Genomic DNA, 6,203 nt, shown 5'->3' on the forward strand with positions numbered 1-6,203 from the left:
GGATCTGGGACCCGGGCTTGCCCAGAGGAGGAACATCTCATGGCTCTCGTCCTCAGCAGAGCCTGATTCCGGAAAGGCACAGGTCCGGCTCCTCGTCCCACACGGAATGTGGCAGCCCTGAAAGCTGTTGCTGGTCTTCACCGTCCCCCTGCAGCCTATTCACAGGCACAATAGGATTCACGACGCGGGCTTGCCCAGAGGAGGAACATCTCATGGCTCTCGTCCTCGGCAGAGTCTGATTCCGAAAAGGCACACTTACGGATCCTTGTCCCACACGGAAGGTGGCAGCCCTGAAAGCTGTTGCTGGTCTTCACCATCCCCCTGCAGCCAATTCACAGGCACAACAGGATTCACGACGCGGGCTTGCCCAGAGGAGGAACATCTCATGGCTCTCATCCTCGTCAGAGCCGCTTTCCGAAAAGGCACACGTCCGGCTCCTTGTCCCACACGGAAGGTGGCAGCCCTGAAAGCTGTTGCTGGTCTTCACCGTCCCCCTGCAGCCTATTCACAGGCACAACAGGATCTGGGACCCGGACTTGCCCAGAGGAGGAACATCTCATGGCTCTCGTCCTCGGCAGAGCCTGATTCCGGAAAGGCACACGTCCGGCTCCTTGTCCCACACGGAAGGTGGCAGCCCTGAAAGCTGTTGCTGGTCTTCACCGTCCCCCTGCAGCCTATTCACAGGCACAACAGGATTCAGGACCCGGGCATGCCCAGAGGAGGAACATCTCATGGCTCTCGTCCTCGGCAGAGCCTGATTCCGAAAATGCACTCGTCCGGCTCCTTGTCCCACACGGAAGGTGGCAGCCCTGAAAGCTGTTGCTGGTCTTCACCGTCCCCCTGCAGCCTATTCACAGGTACAACAGGATCTGGGACCCGGGCTTGCCCCGAGGAGGAAGATATCATGGCTCTCGTCCTCGGCAGAGCCTGATTCCGGAAAGGCACACGTCCGGCTCCTTGTCCCAAACGGAAGGTGGCAGCCCTGAAAGCTGTTGCTGGTCTTCACCGTCCCCCTGCAGCCTATTCACAGGCACAACAGGATTCAGGACCCGGGCATGCCCAGAGGAGGAACATCTCATGGCTCTCGTCCTCGGCAGAGCCTGATTCCGGAAAGGCACACGTCCGGCTCCTTGTCCCACACGGAAGGTGGCAGCCCTGAAAGCTGTTCCTGGTCTTCACCGTCCCCCTGCAGCCTATTCACAGGCACAACAGCATTCACTATGCGGGCTTGCCCAGAGGAGGAAGATCTCATGGCTCTCGTCCTCGGCAGAGCCTGATTCCAAAAAGGCACTCGTCCGGCTCCTTGTCCCACACGGAAGGTGGCAGCCCTGAAAGCTGTTGCTGGTCTTCACCGTCCCCCTGCAGGCTATTCACAGGCACAACAGGATCTGGGACCCGGGCTTGCCCAGAGGAGGAACATCTCATGGCTCTCGTCCTCAGCAGAGCCTGATTCCGGAAAGGCACAGGTCCGGCTCCTCGTCCCACACGGAACGTGGCAGCCCTGAAAGCTGTTGCTGGTCTTCACCGTCCCCCTGCAGCCTATTCACAGGCACAACAGGATTCACGACGCGGGCTTCCCAGAGGAGGAACATCTCATGGCTCTCGTCCTCGGCAGAGTCTGATTCCGAAAAGGCACACTTACGGATCCTTGTCCCACACGGAAGGTGGCAGCCCTGAAAGCTGTTGCTGGTCTTCACCATCCCCCTGCAGCCTATTCACAGGCACAACAGGATCTGGGACCCGGGCTTGCCCAGAGGAGGAACATCTCATGGCTCTCCTCCTCGGCAGAGCCTGATTCCGAAACAGTACACGTCTGGCTCCTTGTCCCACACGGAAGGTGGCAGCCCTGAAAGCTGTTGCTGGTCTTCACCGTCCCCCTGCAGCCTATTCACAGGCACAACAGGATCTGGGACCCGGGCTTGCCCCGAGGAGGAACATCTCATGGCTCTCATCCTCGGCAGAGCCTGATTCCGGAAAGGCACACATCCGGCTCCTTGTCCCACACGGAAGGTGGCAGGCCGGAAAGATGTTGCTGGTCCTCACCGTCCCCCTGCAGCCTATTCACAGGCACAACAGGATTCATGACGCGGGCTTTCCCAGAGGAGGAAGATCTCATGACTCTCGTCCTCGGCAGAGCCTGATTCCGGAAAGGCACATGTCCAGCTCCTTGTTCCACACGGACGGTGGCAGCCCTGAAAGCTGTTGCTGGTGTTCACCGTCCCCCTGCAGCCTCTTCACAGGCACAACAGGATTCAGGACCCGGGCATGCCCAGAGGAGGAACATCTCATGGCTCTCGTCCTCGGCAGAGCCTGATTCCGGAAAGGCACATGTCCGGCTCCTTGTCCCACACGGAAGGTGGCAGCCCTGAAAGCTCTTGCTGGTCTTCACCGTCCCCCTGCAGCCTATTCACGGCACAACAGGATTCACGACGCGGGCTTGCCCAGAGGAGGAACATCTCATGGCTCTCGTCCTCGGCAGAGACGCTTTCCGAAAAGGCACACGTACAGCTCCTTGTCCCACACGGAAGGTGGCAGCCCTGAAAGCTGTTGCTGGTCTTCACCGTCCCCCTGCAGTCTATTCACAGGTACAACAGGATCTGGGACCCGGGCTTGCCCCGAGGAGGAAGATCTCATGGCTCTCGTCCTCGGCAGAGCCTGATTCCGGAAAGGCACATGTCCGGCTCCTTGTCCCACACGGAAGGTGGCAGGCCGGAAAGATTTTGCTGGTCTTCACCGTCCCCCTGCAGCCTATTCACAGGCACAACAGGATCTGGGACACGGGCTTGCCCAGAGGAGGAACATCTCATGGCTCTCGTCCTCGGCAGAGCCTGTTTCCGAAAAGGCACACATCCGGCTGCTCGTCCCACACGGAAGGTGGCAGCCCTGAAAGCTGTTGCTGGTCTTCACCGTCCCCCTGCAGCCTATTCACAGGCACAACAGCATTCACGATGCGGGCTTGCCCAGAGGAGGAAAATCTCATGGCTCTCCTCCTCGGCAGAGCCTGATTCCGGAAAGGCACACGTCCGGCTCCTTGTCCCACACGGAAGGTGGCAGCCCTGAAAGCTGTTCCTGGTCTTCACCGTCCCCCTGCAGCCTATTCACAGGCACAACAGGATTTACGACGCGGGCTTGACCAGAGGAGGAAGATCTCATGACTCTCGTCCTCGGCAGAGCCTGATTCCGGAAAGGCACACGTCCGGCTCCTTGTCCCACACGGAAGGTGGCAGCCCTGAAAGCTGTTGCTGGTCTTCACCGTCCCCCTGCAGCCTATTCACAGGCACAACAGGATCTGGGACCCGGGTTTGCCCCGAGGAGGAACATCTCATGGCTCTCGTCCTCGGCAGAGCCTGATTCCGGAAAGGCACACGTCCGGCTCCTTGTCCCACACGGAAGGTGGCAGGCCGGAAAGATGTTGCTGGTCCTCACCGTCCCCCTGCAGGCTATTCACAGGCACAACAGGATCTGGGACCCGGGCTTGCCCAGAGGAGGAACATCTCATGGCTCTCGTCCTCGGCAGAGCCTTATTCCGAAAAGGCACAGGTCCGGCTCCTCGTCCCACACGGAAGGTGGAAGCCCTGAAAGCTGTTCCTGGTCTTCACCGTCCCCCTGCAGCCTATTCACAGGCACAACAGGATTCAGGACCCGGGCATGCCCAGAGGAGGAACATCTCATGGCTCTCCTCCTCGGCAGAGCCTGATTCCGGAAAGGCACTCGTCCGGCTCCTTGTCCCAAACGGAAGGTGGCAGGCCGGAAAGCTGTTGCTGGTCTTCACCGTCCCCCTGCAGCCTATTCACAGGTACAACAGGATCTGGGACCCGGGCTTGCCCAGAGGAGGAACATCTCATGGCTCTCCTCCTCGGCAGAGCCTGATTCCGAAACAGTACACGTCTGGCTCCTTGTCCCAAACGGAAGGTGGCAGGCCGGAAAGCTGTTGCTGGTCTTCACCGTCCCCCTGCAGCCTATTCACAGGTACAACAGGATCTGGGACCCGGGCTTGCCCAGAGGAGGAACATCTCATGGCTCTCCTCCTCGGCAGAGACTGATTCCGAAAAGGCACACGTCTGCCTCCTTGTCCCACACGGAAGGTGGCAGCCCTGAAAGCTGTTGCTGGTCTTCACCGTCCCCCTGCAGCCCATTCACAGGCACAACAGGATCTGGGACCCGGGCTTGCCCAGAGGAGGAACATCACATGGCTCTCGTCCTCGGCAGAGCCTGATTCCGGAAAGGCACATGTCCGGCTCCTTGTCCCACACGGAAGTTGGCAGGCCGGAAAGATGTTGCTGGTCCTCACCGTACCCCTGCAGCCTATTCACAGGCACAACAGGATCTGGGACCCGAGCTTGCCCAGAGGAGGAACATCTCATGGCTCTCGTCCTTGGCAGAGCCTGATTCCGAAAAGGCACACGTCCGGCTCCTTGTCCCACACGGAAGGTGGCAGCCCTGAAAGCTGTTGCTGGTCTTCACTGTCCCCCTGCAGCCTATTCAAAGGCACAACAGGATCTGGGGCCAGGGCCTGCCCAGAGGAGGAACATCTCATGGCTCTCGTCCTCGGCAGACCCTGATTCCGAAAAGGCACACGTCCGGCTCCTTGTCCCACACGGAAGGTGGCAGTCCTGAAAGCTGTTGCTGGTCTTCACCGTCCCCCTGCAGCCAATTCACAGGCACAACAGGATTCATGACGCGGGCTTGCCCAGAGGAGGAACATCTCATGGCTCTCGTCCTCGGCAGAGCCTGATTCCGGAAAGGCACATGTCCGGCTCCTTGTCCCAAACGGAAGGTGGCAGGCCGGAAAGATGTTGCTGGTCTTCACCGTCCCCCTGCAGCCTATTCACAGGCACAACAGCATTCACGATGCGGGCTTGCCCAGAGGAGGAAAATCTCATGGCTCTCGTCCTCGGCAGAGTCTGATTCAGAAAAGGCACACTTCCGGCTCCTTGTCCCACACGGAAGGTGGCAGCCCTGAAAGCTGTTGCTGGTCTTCACCATCCCCCTGCAGCCTATTCACAGGTACAACAGGATCTGGGACCCGGGCTTGCCCCGAGGAGTAAGATCTCATGGCTCTCGTCCTCGGCAGAGCCTGATTCCGGAAAGGCACATGTCCAGCTCCTTGTCCCAAACGGAAGGTGGCAGGTCGGAAAGATGTTGCTGGTCTTCACCGTCCCCCTGCAGCCAATTCACAGGCACAACAGGATTCATGACGCGGGCTTGCCCAGAGGAGGAACATCTCATGGCTCTCGTCCTCAGCAGAGCCTGTTTCCGAAAAGGCACACGTCCGGCTCCTCGTCCCACACGGAACGTGGCAGCCCTGAAAGCTGTTGCTGGTCTTCACCGTCCCCCTGCAGCCTATTCACAGGCACAACAGCATTCACGATGCGGGCTTGCCCAGAGGAGGAAAATCTCATGGCTCTCGTCCTCGGCAGATTCTGATTCAGAAAAGGCACACGTTCGGCTCCTTGTCCCACACAGAAGGTGGCAGCCCTGAAAGCTGTTGCTGGTCTTCACCGTCCCCCTGCAGCCTATTCACATGTACAACAGGATCTGGGACCCGGGCTTGCCCATTGGAGGAACATCTCATGGCTCTCCTCCTCGGCAGAGCCTGATTCTGGAAAGGCACACGTCCAGCTCCGTGTCCCACACGGATGGTGGCAGGCCGGAAAGATGTTGCTGGACTTCACCGTCCCCCTGCAGCCAATTCACAGGCACAACAGGATCTGGGACCCGGGCTTGCCCAGAGGAGGAACATCTCTTGGCTCTCGTCATCGGCAGAGCCTGATTCCGAAAAGGCACATGTCTGGCTCCTTGTCCCACAAGGAAGGTGGGAGGCCGGAAAGCTGTTGCTGGTCTTCACCGTCCCCCTGCATCCTATTCACAGGTACAACAGGATCTGGGACGCGGGCTTGCCCAGAGGAGGAACATCACATGGCTCTCGTCCTCAGCAGAGCCTGATTGCGGAAAGGCACACGACCGGCTCCTTGTCCCACACGGAAGGTGGCAGCCCTGAAAGCTGTTGCTGGTCTTCACCGTCCCCCTGCAGCCTATTCACAGGCACAACAGCATTCACGACGCGGGCTTGCCCATAGGAGGAAAATCTCATGGCTCTCGTCCTCGGCAGAGTCTGATTCCGAAAAGGCAAACTTCCGGCTCCTTGTCCCATACGGAAGGTGGCAGCCCTGAAAGCTGTTGCTGGTCTTCATCGTCCCCCT

The sequence above is a fragment of the Accipiter gentilis genome, unplaced genomic scaffold (genome assembly GCF_929443795.1).
Source record: "Accipiter gentilis unplaced genomic scaffold, bAccGen1.1, whole genome shotgun sequence".
NCBI classification, from domain to species: Eukaryota; Metazoa; Chordata; class Aves; order Accipitriformes; family Accipitridae; genus Astur; species Astur gentilis.